Below are 17001 nucleotides of genomic sequence, written 5' to 3' on the forward strand. Positions count from 1 at the left end.
TTGTCGCTAAAAACTTTACAAGACCTTTAACAATGAAAATTTTCACGCTAAAAATAAATTACAATACTTTTAGCTACGAAATTTTCGCCGCTAAAAGTCTTGTACATATACGGCTCAAAATTCCTCACAAAATTCTTGATAAACACCGTTACAATATATTTCATCATGTTCATCTTGATATACACGTATTATATAATATATTTCATCATATTCACATTCACATCCATCTAAATTAACCCAAACATAAACTACATTCATCCAAACACAAACAACCTTATCCGCATCATATTCATTCACACATAAATACATATAAACTTAACATAATAAATAAATATACAAAAATCACACGATGAAGGCGAAGGCGGGGCATCGATGGGTAAGCGTGCAGCGAAAACCTGAAACATCTCCATCATCCTTCGCTCATGCTCCACCCGCATCTCCTCCATCCTCCTCTCCTGCTCCTCCCTTTGCCTCGCCAGCTGATCCTCCATCCTCCTCTCCTACTCCTCTCTCTGCCTCGCTAGCTCCTCCTCAATCCTCCTCTCCTGCTCCTCCCTCTGCCTTGCCAGCTAATCTTTGATGTCATCGACGACGACCCATAGCTGCTGAACCTCTCTCTCTGCGGTATCAGCTCGGCGTACGGCGCTGTCTCCAACGACGATGGATCGGCTGGAGGTAGCTCTAGTGGGTGCCATGAGCTTGGCACCATGGCCAAACCCACGCACATATCCAGAACGGGTGCCAAGCACCTGACTTAGGATCTCTAGGTCACTCCACTGAGTACCATCGGGAGTGAGTTAACTGCGTAAGGTGTTCATCTCCTCCTGTAATGAAAACATATGAATTTTCATAATAAATGACATTATTATAATTTAACGTAAATAAATTTTACAATGTAAGGATCTTTACCCAAATCTCGCTGGCTCTAGGATGTACTCAAGATCCCGTCGCCTGCCGACAGTGAGTCCCTTTGTAGAAGTCTACTGGTCCGGGCTCCTGGCCAGTGACGGAATCTCGCTGTGCAATCGAAAAGACAATAGAATTAATATAAATACATAAAAAGAATATATAAATGCAATAATTACTAGTACTTTCTTACCATGTCGTGATGAAACCGTACAAATGACTTTGAACCAGCTACGTAGTTCACTTCTAACTTTCCTCTATTGTCAGAATTTATTTTGCTCCTCTTCTGAACACATTATTCATAATACATTGTTATTAATTGGAAAATTAATTATTACGTTAAGATATCATAAATATGTGAATATTACCTGAAAAGAATCAGAAGAAAACCTATCACAGAGTATTTGCAAGTTGTCGTAGTCATGTACCGCTTGTACCACTGGTGTAACTCCCTGTGGTACTCCTTGAACCGCTCCCTGACCATGTCATCGATGGCATGAAAAATATAGGGAACACTCAAATCCAAGTCAAATTTATCCTGCTGTTTCGTAAATAATAAATTAAGGCAATAAGCTTATTAAGAAAATAACTTAACCATAAATGAACTTTTATCAAATAAATTTTAATTTACAAAAATTTACCTGAAGGCGCTGACGAATGAGCTGCCGTATATCATCTGTCACGTCTCCCCAACGGGGAGTGGTGGGGGGATCAGAGATCGGCATAAGACACCAACCTCTGACGTAAACAACATGGCATTATTCCCAACAAGTCTAATGCAGTCCTGTGGGAACTTTACCGTCACCCTACCCATGCGCGTAAGTCGCTCTAAAAGCAACCCACGCGTGAGTCCACGTCCTCGTCTGCTGGTCGACGATGCTGTTGTAAAAGAATTATGTAAGTCTAAACATAAATAGAAGTAATTAAAAGAAATATATGTCTAGACTTATATGCAATGCTCGGTGATTGTGCGACTGAGGGATCAGATGCCTGCGATGCAACATGTGACAGCGATGCTGTCTCTATTGCATCAGGGGTAGAAGGGGTAGATCCAGTGAGCGAATGACATGGTCTCCCACCTGGTGCCATCACTGAATATGTGCGAGCTACGAACTTATAAATTTAAACATTGTCAATACAAGTGGAATATACTAAAACATTATGTAAGTAGTGTTGATGGTACAATGCATTTGTGCTTATGCTTAGAGAGATGATTAAAATATGATTAGACTATTACACTATAATGCAAGTAGAATATAATAAAACTATAAAGTTTAATCTATTACCTATGAAAATTCCATTATACATTGTCATTCTATATTAAATACACATATTTCGTTGTAATACGAAATAACTTTAAGGAAAACTATCTGAAGTACTCCTTGCATAAGTTATTGTATGCTTCAAAAGCATATGTCATGTTGTGTGAAGCACTCGACATTGTTACAGCCAATATGTCAGTCATAATAGGAGAAATCTGGTCTCTTGGGACTCCATTCAAATGTGTAAGTGACAAAGCTGCATCTTCCATAGCAAGTTTCCTATGGTTATATACCTCCATCAACCCCGGAATTTCTTTGAGATGGCATAATCTTTCCTCTGAGTCGTCGTCGATATATTCCACTATACACTCATCGACCAGACCGGGTATCTCTATGGCCCTACCAGAAGAAGATAGAACATAAACGTCCATCTACAACAGTTGATGAAGTATGTTGTCTGCTTCTGTTACACTCCGGTTTAAGGAGGACATGATCGGAAATTGACTCAACTGCAAATATGGATTATAAACAAGTCAATAAAAAGAATTAATCATGACTTATAATTTTCACGTATACATGGAATACATAAATTATTCGAATTGAAAAATGACATGTAAATCATGTGTACATTTAATAATCGTCATCTGTATCACTATCGCTTAGGGCTATTTCTTCTTCACCATCACTATCGCTAATTAGTATTTCCTCCTCATTGTCCGCAATGTCGTCATCAATGAAACCGCTATCATCTCTAACAATATCACGTATTATTGAGGCATCAACATGATCAGGTGGCAATCATCTCTGTCTAATTGCACCAGATCAATATCAACACTTGAATCAGTCCATGTATCCCTAGATGGCATGTCTTCTTGATATGCTTGTTCAACCCTAGACGTGTCATTTCCCCCGTCCTCTCTATCTTCAACTTCTGGTAAGGGAACGTCAAATATGTTCTTGCGCTTTATTTTCTGCACCACGTGCTAAGAGCCACCTGACTTGGTGTTAGTGAGGTAAATACTTGTTCGGCTTGGCTAGTGAGGACAGATGGGTCATCCTTAAAACACTTCCGAGATATAATTTATGCTCGTAAACTAGTTATCAGTCTGTATTCCCAACTTCTTATTTCCAATGTCCCACCAATCACATCTAAATAAGTACACCCGCTTTCTCATACAATAACTCAGCTCAATAATATCTGTCAAAATGCCATAAAAGTCAATTTCATCCTCCTCATTTGTTCCCTTCACAACCACCCCACTATTTTGTGTGGTCCTGTACTTCTCACGTTCTTCGGTGTGGAACTGAATCCCATTTACAATACAACCTGTATATCTAGATACACGTCTATCAGGGCCACATGCCAGTGAGTATAATGCATCAGACGCATCCGCAGAGTTGCTCGTGCGCAACGTCTTCATCTATTATCATGTACAGAATATAATTGTTTAGGGATTTTCATAAGTTGAAATAATGTGCAATACAACGAAAATGCTAAGTGTGGTGAGATACAATGTGAAATCTTACACGTTTGGCGAACCATTCTGGAAACTGATCCTGATGCATTCGATCATAATTTGTGGGGAATTTGGACTTCATCTCGTCTATGTGTTCGCTATACATAAATGGCACGTCATCAGCAAGAAACATTAAGATCATCGTATGAAGAGAAAACAATAATCGAGAGAAGACTTACTCCAAGTACGAATTTATTTCTTCACAATTATGCAACTCATACCACCTCGCCTTTGCTAGATCCCCAAGGTCCATATCCTGAAACGTTGGGGATCCTAAAGGACGAACATTATGTGCAAACATAGATATGAGTCCTTGTTCATGCTCCTGTCCTTCATCGGCATTCCGATCTTCTCAGTTGAATCTAGTCTCTATGCCACGAAGATACATGGAGCAAAATGTAAGGCACTCATTATCAATATACGCTTCAGTTATGGATCCCTCCGGGCGTGCCTTATTCCTCACAAATCGTTTGAGTGTGTGAAGGTATCTATACACAAAACCACTATGTTAAGAGTATGAAAACATGGATATATGTAGTTTATGGAATGGATAAAATTTTTAACATATTAGTACCACCTTTCGATCAGATACATCTAACGATATTGTACTGGGCCTCTTTGCCTCGTGCGGTAAATGAATCGCTAGGTGTACCATGACATCGAAAAATGCAGGTGGAAATATTCTTTCAAGTTTGCAAAGGATTACGGCAATGTCCCTCTCTAGTCGTTTAATAACATCTACATTCAATGATCTCGAACATAAATCCTTAAAGAATATCCCCAACTTAATCAGTGCCGCACTGATATCCTTGCTCAAGAATCCACAAATCACAACCGGCAGTAGGCATTGCAGAAGGACGTGACAATCATGACTTTTCATTCCTGTTACCTTACAGTCCGTAACGTTTACGCGTCGAGATATGTTTAATGCATACCCATCGAAAAACTTCACCGATCTCAACCATTCACATAAATGCTTTCTTTTTAATTTTGTCAACGTGTAGCAAGCTGCTGGTATAGTATACGAATTTTCATGTGGTTGCAAGTGACTCTTTCCTTAAACCCATTTCTTGTAGATCCAATCGAGCCTTGAAACTGTCTTTTGTTTTCTTCTCTATGTTCATCAATGTTCTGAAGACATTGTCACATATATTTTTCTCAATATGCATGACATCCAAGTTGTGTCACAATTTCAGATCACTCTAATAGGGCAACTCAAAAAAGATGCTCTTCTTTCTCCAGTTATAGTCCAATACTGTATGTTTCCTCTTCTTCAAGTGCGATGCCTTACCAAATCTAACTTCTCCAATATTACTCAGTTCCTGCATCACGTCTTCTCCAGATAGCTCTTTCGGAGGTGGCTTATGATCTTGTTTACCATTAAAGATCATCGTCTTCCTACGCCAACTATGATCGCTCAGAAGGAAGCGACGATGGCCCATATAACACATTTTCTTATCATGCTTCAATGACAATGAACAAGTCTCAATACCACATGTAGGACAAGCCAACTTGCCCTTCGTGCTCCACCTAGATAAATTTTCATACGCGAAAAAGTCATTTATTGTCCACAAGACCGCTTCATGCAATCGAAATGTCTGTCCTACAAATGTATCATACGTTTGTACACCTTGACTCCACAACTCGTTTAACTTATCTACTAACGGTCACAAATACACATCAATGTCATTCCCAAGTGACCTAGGTCCAGGAATAAGCAATGACATCATGAAAAATAACTCCTTCATACACAACCAAAGAGGTAAATTGTAGGGCATAAGTACTACTGGCCACATACTGTATGAGCTACTCATATTACTAAATGGATTAAAACCATCACTTGCAAGGCCTAATCGAACATTACGAGAATCCTTTGCAAACTATTCATGTTGCTTGTCAAAATTTTACCAGGCTTCAGAGTTCGTAGGGTGCCTCAGTGTACTATTATCATGAACGTGTTTCTCCTTATGCCACCTCATATCTTCAGCCGTCTTACGAGACATAAACAATCTTTACAATCTAGGTTTCAATGGAAAGTACCTTAACACCTTTCGTGAGATTTTCTTACCCTTGGCTCTATCATTCTTCCACCTAGACTCTCCACATTCTTAACACTCTTCAGCCTTATCATGCTTTTTTCGATATAATAAACAATCATTTATACATGAATGTATGAGTTCATAACTAAGGCGTAAGTCTAGTATTAAGGATTTTGCCTCGTAATGAGACTTTGGCAATGTCTCACCGTCTAGTAACGCTTCTTTCAACAACTGAAGCAACATGTCGAACGATTTGTTACTCCAATGATTTATTGTTTTCAAATAAAGTAACTTTGTAAGAAAATTCAACTTGAAGAAGTTCTCACACCCCGGATAAAGTGGACGTTGCACATCCCTCAACAACCTACTAAACTTTTCTGATTCGACATCACCCATTGGAGGAATATCTTGGCTACTGCTTGTCGCTGCAAAATCAGTATTCGTAGCTGTTCCCCTGAACACATCCCCTAAAATATCTTGCATTTCGTCAACGTCTTCATCCTCATCATTCGGCACAATTAGGTCAGCAAGGACTTTAGAGGGCTCAACTCTATGGGTCATATCTTCACCATGATAGATCCAACAAGTGTAACCCTAGTCAATCCCAACTATGAACAAATCGTCCTCTACTTTGTCTAAAGTCTTATATATCATGTTCTTGCATTTTTGACATGGACACCTAATCCTATTCCTTGAATTTGCTCGATTTTACACAAATTCCATGAACTCTTGAACCCCTTGTTTATACTCTGGGCCAAACCTGTTCTTAGCTCACATCCAACTCTCATCCATGTCTACAATGAAAAGACTAAAGTCAGTTTACGAAAATAGCTTTAAGATTAGTCTAGGTTATAGGTTTAGGTTATATGTTTAGGTTTAGGGAATAGAGACTAGGTATAAGTTTAGGTTTAAGTTTAGGGAATTGGAGTTGAGATTTGGATTAGGTGTAAGTTTAGGTTTAGGGATTTGAGTTTAGGTTATAGATTATAGGTTATAAGTTATGGGTTATGTAATGACCTTGGAAATTTTTGTGCTAATCTTTCCTTAAGTAGTTGTTTTTGGGGTAATTAGCACTATACTCAATTGCTTGTGAAATTCGCATCAATCACTTTAAATTGTATCTGCATGGCTCTAAACTTGTAGATTAGTTAGTGTTATGTTACTCTGAAATCTGGGATCCATCGCTAAATCCAGTTGTTCTGGGGTATTTTTGGAAGATCTGGATCGGACCTGGACCATGCGTCGAAAGTTCGATAGCGATGATCTTAGGCTATTGCGGTCACTGAGTTGGGCTTGACCATCACCTCGAAAATCAAGTCCATGTGATGTTCTGGGTCGATTTGTTTGAGTTCGGAGTAAAGAGTGTGAGAACGGTTGGAATTTATTAAGTTTTTATGAAATTTGAGTCGTGTCGCTTCCGCGACGATTTTAAGCTATCTGACTGTTGGATTCTGACCCAATTTCACCCTCGATCGGGGAAGGTAGCCTGCATATTCTAGTGCTTGTGGACTGATCGAGATTCCTTGACCGTTGATTTGAGTGTGGTCTACCACGGTTGATCTAAGAGCCGGTCGGTATGAAAACTCAGCTTGACCTAGATCCATGGTCAAGGAGCTTAAGTCCGACCTTTCGTGGTTATAGGCCTACCAGAAGTGCTTCGTTGGATCGAGAAAGGCATGCTTTGGTTATAACCTAAGTATACCTTGTCCCTGGGGTTATTTTCATCAAATATAGGCCTATTTATAGTCCTTAAACCCTAGCCCTCTTTTCCATACGAATTTTCTCTAACCCTAGCTTGGAAAGAGAGTGGAAAAGAGAGAGAAAGTGAGAGAGATAAGTTGGTGAATCATCTTGGATTCTTCCTTGTTCTTCTTCATCTTTGAACCTTCACTTTGAATCGTTCTTCTGACGATTCTGAGTTCATCTTGGGGTAAGTTAACCTAACCCTAATCTGTGTTAGAGCTTAGATTAGTCTTGGTGTTGTTGTATCTCATTTCTATCCTTGTTTTAGGGTATCCTATCGCCGTTGACGAAGACAACTCGTCTAAATCAGTTCGGTGTTTCTTTCTTTGCTTAAGGTGCGGACTTTAAGTGTATAGGTTATGGTTTTCAAGGCTTTCAACGCCAGTTAGTGATTTATTCTTGTTATGGATGAGATTTCACATGCCAAATGTTGTGTTTACGTTGCTTTCCTGATATGCATGTGCTATATTGAGATTTGTGTATTCTATGTGTATTTATAAAGTACCGTATACGTATAAAATATGCACTTATGTTTGCCATGATTATTTGTCATGTATGTATGCTAGATGCATGTATGACAACTCCTTGGTAAAAGGAATTGTCTAAATGCATGTTCTTCAACATACGTCATGTATGTTGTTCCATGTATGCTAAGTGTTTGTAGAAATGCATAAATGATCTAAAGTGTAATTTATTACACTAATTGCGGGCATTGAGAAGTGATTCTCAACACTCCTATTGATGTGCATGATTTCCTTTATGCAAGTTACATTCCATGTTATTTAAATTCAAGCATTCCTATGCTTACATTTATGTTAAGTTGATATTCTTCAAGTGCTTATGTACCATGATTTAAGTTGTTGTTCCATTACTGTTTTTCATTCCATATAAATATCTGTTGTAATGTAAGGTGTGTGGGACTAGGCATTAGTCCAGGAAATCGGTAATCGACTCTATATTCGTGGTTGAGGTTGCTTTCACCACGTAGGACGTATGAGACGAACCCGAGCCGTATTAGAGTTGTCGGCAGTGGTTTGGCCACGCAGAGTGTTTGCGCACTCTATGTCATTCAATTCAACGTACGCTCGTGCTAGTCGAGTTCGTCAAGTAACCCGATTGTCCGATGTGTGTTCACCATGTATGGACGCTACTGCTTGAATCTAGGGTACCGAACTTACCAGTGAAATCCTAATAACCATTGTACCTTGATCCGCTAAGACTCATGAGCCGGACATGGTAGTATGGGACACCGTGGTCAAGCTGTCGGCCTAGCTAGGGTGACGAGCCTCCCCGTAGTGACCAGTGAGCAACCAAACTCGTGAGCCGATTATGGTGGTATGAGACACTATATTCGTGCTGTCGGCCTACATTGATTGGTGACGAGCCCTTTGTAGTGACCTCGAGCATACCTGGATACCGTAAGGAGGTGACGAGCCGAACTATGGTAGTAAAGGCATGAAAGGCTTGCATTGATTGGTGATGAGCCCTTTGCTACGACCTCAAACATATGATCGTATGAGATGTCTAGGATTGACAATCCTAGTATGGATCACTGTTTGGATGGTGATATGAGGAAGGTATCTTAGCTTCCCAATCCTGCTGTATGGAAATGGACTAATAACAACTTGGTAATTATATCCATGCACTGCATTTGCATGTGCTTTATAGATGTGGCGCACTTTGAGGTGATGTCATGCGTAACGTAAGATGAAGACGCTGAGGGTGTACGCATGAGGGCACACATCATATTGCATACATCCTTGCATTAACAAGAGTACTTAGGATTTATTTAATTGTTCTGTTTTATCATTACTATTTGATTGAACTGATAACATGTTAACCAGTGCCTTATTGTTCCACTGAGTTGATCACTCACTCCCACGTTTAGGGCGGTGTTAAACACCCACCGGACTCTGGTCTTAGGTTCTAATGTTGCAGATGTCGATGCGACTTCTGAGGCCGAGCGGGAGATGGATGATGATGAGGCTCCTTTCTCTTATATGCAGTTTTGAGACGGGTTCTAGCGAGCCTTGGTCCGATGCGCGGGATCTATGGGATTATTTTTTAAAATTTAAATGATGTAACTTGATACTTATAATTTTGTTAAGTAACACTTTCATACGACCTGGTTGTATATGTACTTTGGGATTTACACTTGTACACATATTTTTCTATAAGTCTTCCGCTTGCTTTATTCACTTATCCCTGAATCATATCGGTGTTTTGGCTTAATCTATTCCATGTTTTATGCACTAATACAGTCAACATACATTCATCATTAAATAGGTTATAGGTTTAGGTTTAGGGATTTGAGTTTAGGTTATAGATTATAGGTTATAGGTTATAGGTTTAGGTTAAGGTTATAAGTTTAGGTTAAGGTTATAAGTTAAGGTTTAGGTTTAGGTTATAAGTTTAGGTTTTGGGATTTGAGAATAGATTTAAGTTAAGGTTATAAGTTTAAGTTAAGGTTATAAGTACAGGGTATAGGTTAAGGTTATAGTTTAGGTTAAGGTTATAAGTATAGGAAATCAAGTTCGGGTTCAGGATCGGGTTTATGTTTGGGTTTTCAAGTTTAGGTTTAGGTTTAGGTTAGGGAGTTGAGATTAGGATTAGGTGTAGGTTTAGGTTTAGGGATTTGAGAATACATTAAGGTTTAGGTTTAGGTTTAGGGATTTGAGAATAGGTTTAGGTTATAGGTTTAGGTTTAGGTTAGGTTATAGGTTTTTGGTTAAGGTTTAGGTTATAGTTATAGGTTTTGGGATTTGAGAATAGGTTTAGGTTATAAGTATAGGTTTAGGTTAGGTTATAGGTTATAAGTTTAGGTTACAGGTTATAGGTTATAGGTTAAGGTTTAGGTTATAGGTTTTGGTTTAGGTTAAGGCTATAGGTTTAGCTTTAGGTTTAGGTTTAGGTTTTAGGTTTAGGTTAGGGTTATAGGTTTAGGTTTAGGTTATAGGTTATAGCTTTAGGGAATTGAGAATAGGTCAAGGTTTAGGTTTAGGAAATCGGGTTCGGGTTCGGGATCGGGTTTAGGTTTGGGTTTTCAAGTTTAGGTTTAGGTTTAGGCTAGGGAGTTGAGATTAGGATTAGGTGTAGGTTTAGGTTTAGGGATTTGAGAATACATTAAGGTTTAGGTTTAGGTTTAGGGATTTGAGAATAGGTTTAGGTTATAGGTTTAGGTTTAGGTTTAGGGATTTGAGAATAGGTTTAGGTTTAGGTTAAGGTTATATGTTAAGGTTAAGGTTATAGGTTTAGGTTTAGGTTAAGTTTATAGGTTTAGGTTTAGGTTAGGTTATAGGTTTTTGGTTAAGGTTTAGGTTATAGTTATAGGTTTTGGGATTTGAGAATAGGTTTAGGTTATAAGTATAGGTTTCGGTTAGGTTATAGGTTATAAGTTTAGGTTACAGGTTATAGGTTATAGGTTAAGGTTTAGGTTATAGGTTTTGGTTTAGGTTAAGGCTATAGGTTTAGCTTTAGCTATAGGTTTAGGTTTTAGGTTTAGGTTAGGGTTATAGGTTTAGGTTTAGGTTATAGGTTATAGCTTTAGGGAATTGAGAATAGGTCAAGGTTTAGGTTTAGGAAATCGGGTTCGGGTTCGGGACCGGGTTTAGGTTTGGGTTTTCAAGTTTAGGTTTAGGTTTAGGCTAGGGAGTTGAGATTAGGATTAGGTGTAGGTTTAAGTTTAGGGATTTGAGAATACATTTAGGTTTAGGTTTTAGGTTATAGGTTTAGGTTTAGGTTTTAGGTTTAGGTTAAGGTTAGGTTATAGTTTATAAGTTTTAGTTATAGGTTATAGGTTTAGGTTTAGGTTTAGTTTAAGGTATAGGTTTAGGTTTAGGTTTAGGTTATAAGCTATAGGTTTAGGGAATTGAGAATAGGTTAAGGTTTAGGTTTAGGAAATCGGGTTCGGGTTCGGGATCGGGTTTAGGTTTGGGTTTTCAAGTTTAGGTTTAGGTTTAGGTTTAGGGATTTGAGAATACATTAAGGTTTAGGTTTAGGTTTAGGGATTTGAGAATAGGTTTAGGTTTAGGTTTAGGGATTTGAGAATAGGTTTAGGTTATAGGTTTAGGTTAAGGTTATAGGTTTAGGTTTAGGTTAAGTTTATAGGTTTAGGTTTAGGTTAGGTTATAGGTTTTTGGTTAAGGTTTAGGTTATAGTTATAGGTTTTGGGATTTGAGAATAGGTTTAGGTTATAAGTATAGGTTTAGGTTAGGTTATAGGTTATAGGTTATAGGTTAAGGTTTAGGTTATAGGTTTTGGTTTAGGTTAAGGCTATAGGTTTAGCTTTAGCTATAGGTTTAGGTTTTAGGTTTAGGTTAGGGTTATAGGTTTAGGTTTAGGTTATAGGTTATAGCTTTAGGGAATTGAGAATAGGTCAAGGTTTAGGTTTAGGAAATCTGGTTCGGGTTCGGGACCGGGTTTAGGTTTGGGTTTTCAAGTTTAGGTTTAGGTTTAGGCTAGGGAGTTGAGATTAGGATTAGGTGTAGGTTTAGGTTTAGGGATTTGAGAATACGTTAAGGTTTAGGTTTAGGTTTAGGGATTTGAGAATAGGTTTAGGTTATAGGTTTAGGTTTAAGTTAAGGTTATATGTTAAGGTTAAGGTTATAGGTTTAGGTTTAGGTTAAGTTTATAGGTTTAGGTTTAGGTTTAGGTTTAGGTTTAGGTTATAGTTATAGGTTTTGGGATTTGAGAATAGGTTTAGGTTATAAGCATAGGTTTCTATAACCTAAACTTATAACCTTAACCTAAACTTAAAACCAAAACCTAAACCTATAAGCTAAAACCTAAACCTAAACTTAAAACCTAAATGTATTCTCAAATCCCTAAACCTAAACCTACTCCTAATCCCAATCTCAACTCCCTAACCTAAACCTAAACCTAAACTTGAAAACCCAAACCTAAACCCGATCCCGAACCCCAACCCGATGTCCTAAACCTAAACCTTAACCAATTCTCAATTCCCTAAAGCTACAACCTATAACCTATAACCTATAACCTAAACCTAAACCTAAACCTAACCTAAACCTAAACCTAACCTAAACCTATAACCTTAACCTAAACCAAAACCTATAACCTAACCCTAAACCAAAACCTATAACTTAAACCTATAACCTAAACCTAAACCTAAACCTAAAACCTAGACCTAAACCAAAACCAAAACCTATAACCTTAACCTAAACCAAAACCTATAACCTATAACCTAAACCTAAACCAAAACCAAGATATTTGCATGTATAGTCATGGTTTTTAACTTATTATTACTATTTTGAATCATCCATTATCATAACTTTTGCACTTTGCTGTTCCACAATGGCCACCATATTTGCATGACTCCTAATATTTTGAACTTTAGGTTTCTACAAAGCAGAAGCAGCAATAATTTGTTTCTGGTGAAGCTTATCCCTTGTACATTTTCTTGTTATTTTAGTGATAAAAAGATAACCTCTTCGGGGCATGGAATTTGTTATTGCTACAGCAGCGGCTACCATGGATTAGAGAAGTTTAAACTCATCAAGCTCATCAATCAAACCGGTGCTAGTTATGTCGGGACAATGTCTAAATCGACGACACATTTGGTGAGTTTTGAAATGAAGGAATCAATTATAGTACCGGTTTGAGTGATGAGATTGATGAGTTACTTTCTCAGGAAATATAGTCTGGCTAAGGATTTGGGAACAAAAATAGTTAACCATCTTCAGTTTGAGAATTGCATGAAGGAAGGGAAACGCCTACCAGAGGGTCCATATACCATGCAGAGGTATTATTGTTATTCCTTGTGCTGCTTAAATAGAAAAGCCAGAACTGCATTTTAATAGTTATATTTTTCTTTTTTGTTTGGCTGTGAATTGTATGGTTATCATTCCAATCATCATATACCCTTCTCTATCTCCTTCACATAAACCTATACTTATAACCTATAACCTAAACCTAAACCTAAACCTAAACCTATAACCTAAACTTATAACCTTAACCTAAACCTATTCTCAAATCCCAAAACCTACACCTATAACCTAAACCTAGACCTTAACCTAAACGTAAACCTATACGTATAACCTATAACCTAAACCTAAACCTAAACCTTAACCTAAACCTATAACCTATAACCTTAACCTAAACTTATAACCTTAACCTTAACCTATTCTCAAATCCCAAAACCTATACTTATAGCCGAAACCTAAACCTTAACCTTAACCTATAACCTATACTTACAACCTTAACCTAAACTTACAACCTTAACCTAAACCTTAACCTATAACCTAAACCTAAACCTAAACCTAAAACCTAAACCTAAACTTAAAACCTAAATGTATTCTCAAATCCCTAAACCTTAACCTAGATGCCTGCATGAGTCTCCATGTTTTACATCTGGTAGCCATGCCTTACACCTAGATGGACATCCATATCCAGTTTACATGTTTCTGTTTTCACTGATGAAGCTCAGCTTGTATTACACCAAAATACTGCATTTTGTAATACATAGGATTGGATTAGTAATGCATTTGATCTAAAGATTCTTTAGCATTTATATCTGATGGCCACCATATTTAGTTTGAGTGTCTGAAATGAAGATGTTGAGATTGATGAGTTGCAAGAAGAAGAATGTATAGATTCCACTAGTGAATTTTGATAAAGAAAAACAATTTGATGTATAAATTCTTATTATTTTTTCCTTTCCTTTGAAAAAAAAAGAGATCTAAATGAACTCATTTTGGATATACTAGTCAATCTCTACTTTTGAACTTTTGATTTGTGGACAAACTGTAAGTATTTTTCATTTAAAAGATGCATTGATGATTCTTATATTATTCAATTTTCTCATGATGATTGTTTTATACAAGACTAATGTACTAGGACAGTACAAGGGATGAAGAGATTGGGTGTGCACATGGTGTGTTTGATGAAATTCCTAAGAGGAATTTGATTAGGATGGAGTGCAATGATTTGTGCGACTCAATCATTTCAATTGCAGAGTCTATATGGTAATTTATCATGCCCGAAGATACAAAGCATGTGGCCCATCCTATGTTAACGTTAGATCTCAAATGTGTTTGCAAGTGGTTGGCAAAGGGATTGAAGTGTGTATGGGCTTAGAAAATTTATTCTTTTCAGTACTGTGTTTAATTAATTCATTCTTGCAGTCTTATTAAGTTGTGGGAGCATCCGTACATGTGCTGGCAACAGAGCAGAGCTCAATCAATGCTTGCATGAATGAAAAGAATGAGGTGTCTATGATATGAAAGAAGTGGAGATCAAGTTAGCATCTAGTAATTCAAAATGTTCAACTGTTCCTTCTCCACTGCATAGTGTAAGTTGACTACCTATGCAAAGGTAACGTTGTCTTGTCTCACTCATGTACTATTTCATGTTATAAAATTTTTAAATAAATTGTACGAGGTTTACAGTAATCTTGGAGTGCAGAAAATTTCCAAGTATGTGCAATTCAGTTTGAGTTATTTCTCTAATCACGGTAGCTTGGGAGGGTTGATACGAGAGATGGCTTTGCAAAAGGCCGATTAAAACTATACTGGGTTATCTTGTTGGTCCTGAAATGATTATGTCCGGCAAGATAACCCGGTATAGTTTTAATCAGGCCTTTTGTAATCAACCCATCCCTCGTATCAACCCTCCCAAGGCTATCATGATTAGAGAAATAACTCAGACTGAATTGCACATACTTGAAAATTTTCTACACTCCAAGATTACTGTAAACCTCGTACAATTTACTTGGAAATTTTCATCAGCTGTAGGTCATCTGGTATAAAGAGCTTGTCCTTCTCTACTAACCGAACATAAAACACGAACTCAATGGCAATTTTTCAGCCTATGAATCTTGTGTATATGCAGAAAAGCAACAGAAGTGGTTAATGCTTTTAATCATTCAATGTCCAACTACTATCCATTGTAGGGACTGCTGATGAATGGTTTGGAAGATTGGTTTTCATCCATAAAAAAATAGATGCCTACCTTATTTTTAAATGTATTAGCTTGAAATTGATGAAGCAGACCCGGATGTTGAGCGGGGGTCCCTGGAAGGTGGGAACCGCTGTTATGACCATGATGAAGCTGTCCATTTCCTATGGATAGCATTGGAGGGGCTTAACTATTTGGACAGACCGTGTTTATGTATTTGCTTGAAATTAATGGAGAAGACCCGGATGTGCGTCGGAGCTATCCGGATGAGCGGGGGTCCCTAGAAGGTGGGAACCGCTGTTATGACCATGATGAAGCTGTCCGTTTCCTATGGACAACATTGGAGGGGCCTGGCCAATTGGAGCAGGCCATGTTTATATCTGCATTTGCTTGAAATTAATGGAGTAGACCCGGATGTGCGTCGGAGCTATCCGGATGTTGAGCGGGGGTCCCTGGAAGATGGGAACCGCTGTTATGACTATGATAGAGCTGTCCATTTCCTATGGACAGCATTGGAAGGGCCTGGCCAATTGGAGCAGGCCGTGTTTATATCTGTATTTGTAGGGACCACACCCTTAACTTATAACCTAAACCTATTCTAAAATCCCAAAACCTATAACTACAACCTAAACCTATAACCTAAACTTATAAACTATAACCTAAGCCCATAACCTAAACTCAATTCCCTAAACTTTAACCTACAACCAAACCTAAACCTATACTTATAACCTAAACCTATTCTCAAATCCCAAAACCTATAACCTAAACCATAACCTAAACCTATAACCTATAACCTATAACCTAAACTCAATTCCCTAAACCTTAACCAATAACCTAACCTAAACCTATACTTATAACCCTAACCTAAACCTATTCTCAAATCCCAAAACCTATAACTATAATCTAAACCGTAACAAAAAACTTATAACCCAACCTAAACCTAAACCTATAAACTTAACCTAAACCTAAACCTATAACCTTAACCTTAACATATAACCTAAACCTAAACCTATAACCTAAACCTATTCTTAAATCCCTAAACCTAAACCTAAACCTTAATGTATTCTTAAATCCCTAAACCTAAACCTAAACCTTAATGTATTCTCAAATCCCTAAACCTAAACCTACACCTAATCCTAATCTCAACTCCCTAACCTAAACCTAAACCTAAACTTGAAAACCCAAACCTAAACCCGATCCCGAACCCGAACCCGATTTCCTAAACCTTAACCTTAACCTATTCTCAATTCCCTAAACCTATAGCTTATAACCTAAACCGAAACCTAAACCTATACCTTAACCTAAACCTAAACCTAAACCTATAACCTATAACCTAAACCTAAAACCTAATGCATTCTCAAATCCCTAAACCTAAACCTACACCTAATCCTAATCTCAACTCCCTAACCTAAACCTAAACCTAAACTTGAAAACCCAAACCTAAACACGATCCCGAACCCGAACCCGATTTCCTAAACCTAAACCTTAACCTATTCTCAATTTCCAAAGCTATAACCTATAACATAAACCTAAACCTAACCTAAACCTATAACCTTAACCTTAACCTATAACCTTAACCTTAACCCAAAACCTAAACCTTAACCTAAACCAAAACCTATAACC

At 37.7% G+C, this 17001-nt stretch overlaps 1 long non-coding RNA gene across 1 annotated transcript; it reads right to left on the reverse strand.

Annotated features, from left to right (window-relative positions):
• Window positions 1-540: 540 nt before the first annotated feature.
• LOC131253980 (uncharacterized) lies at window positions 541-1212 on the reverse strand. Its single transcript, XR_009175400.1, has 3 exons — window positions 1100-1212; window positions 910-1017; window positions 541-824 (listed from the first exon to the last, which is right to left on the reverse strand). It is a non-coding gene; the product is annotated as an uncharacterized LOC131253980 (long non-coding RNA).
• Window positions 1213-17001: the final 15789 nt, after the last annotated feature.

This window comes from Magnolia sinica, chromosome 8 (assembly GCF_029962835.1).
Source record: "Magnolia sinica isolate HGM2019 chromosome 8, MsV1, whole genome shotgun sequence".
Classification (NCBI taxonomy): domain Eukaryota; kingdom Viridiplantae; phylum Streptophyta; class Magnoliopsida; order Magnoliales; family Magnoliaceae; genus Magnolia; species Magnolia sinica.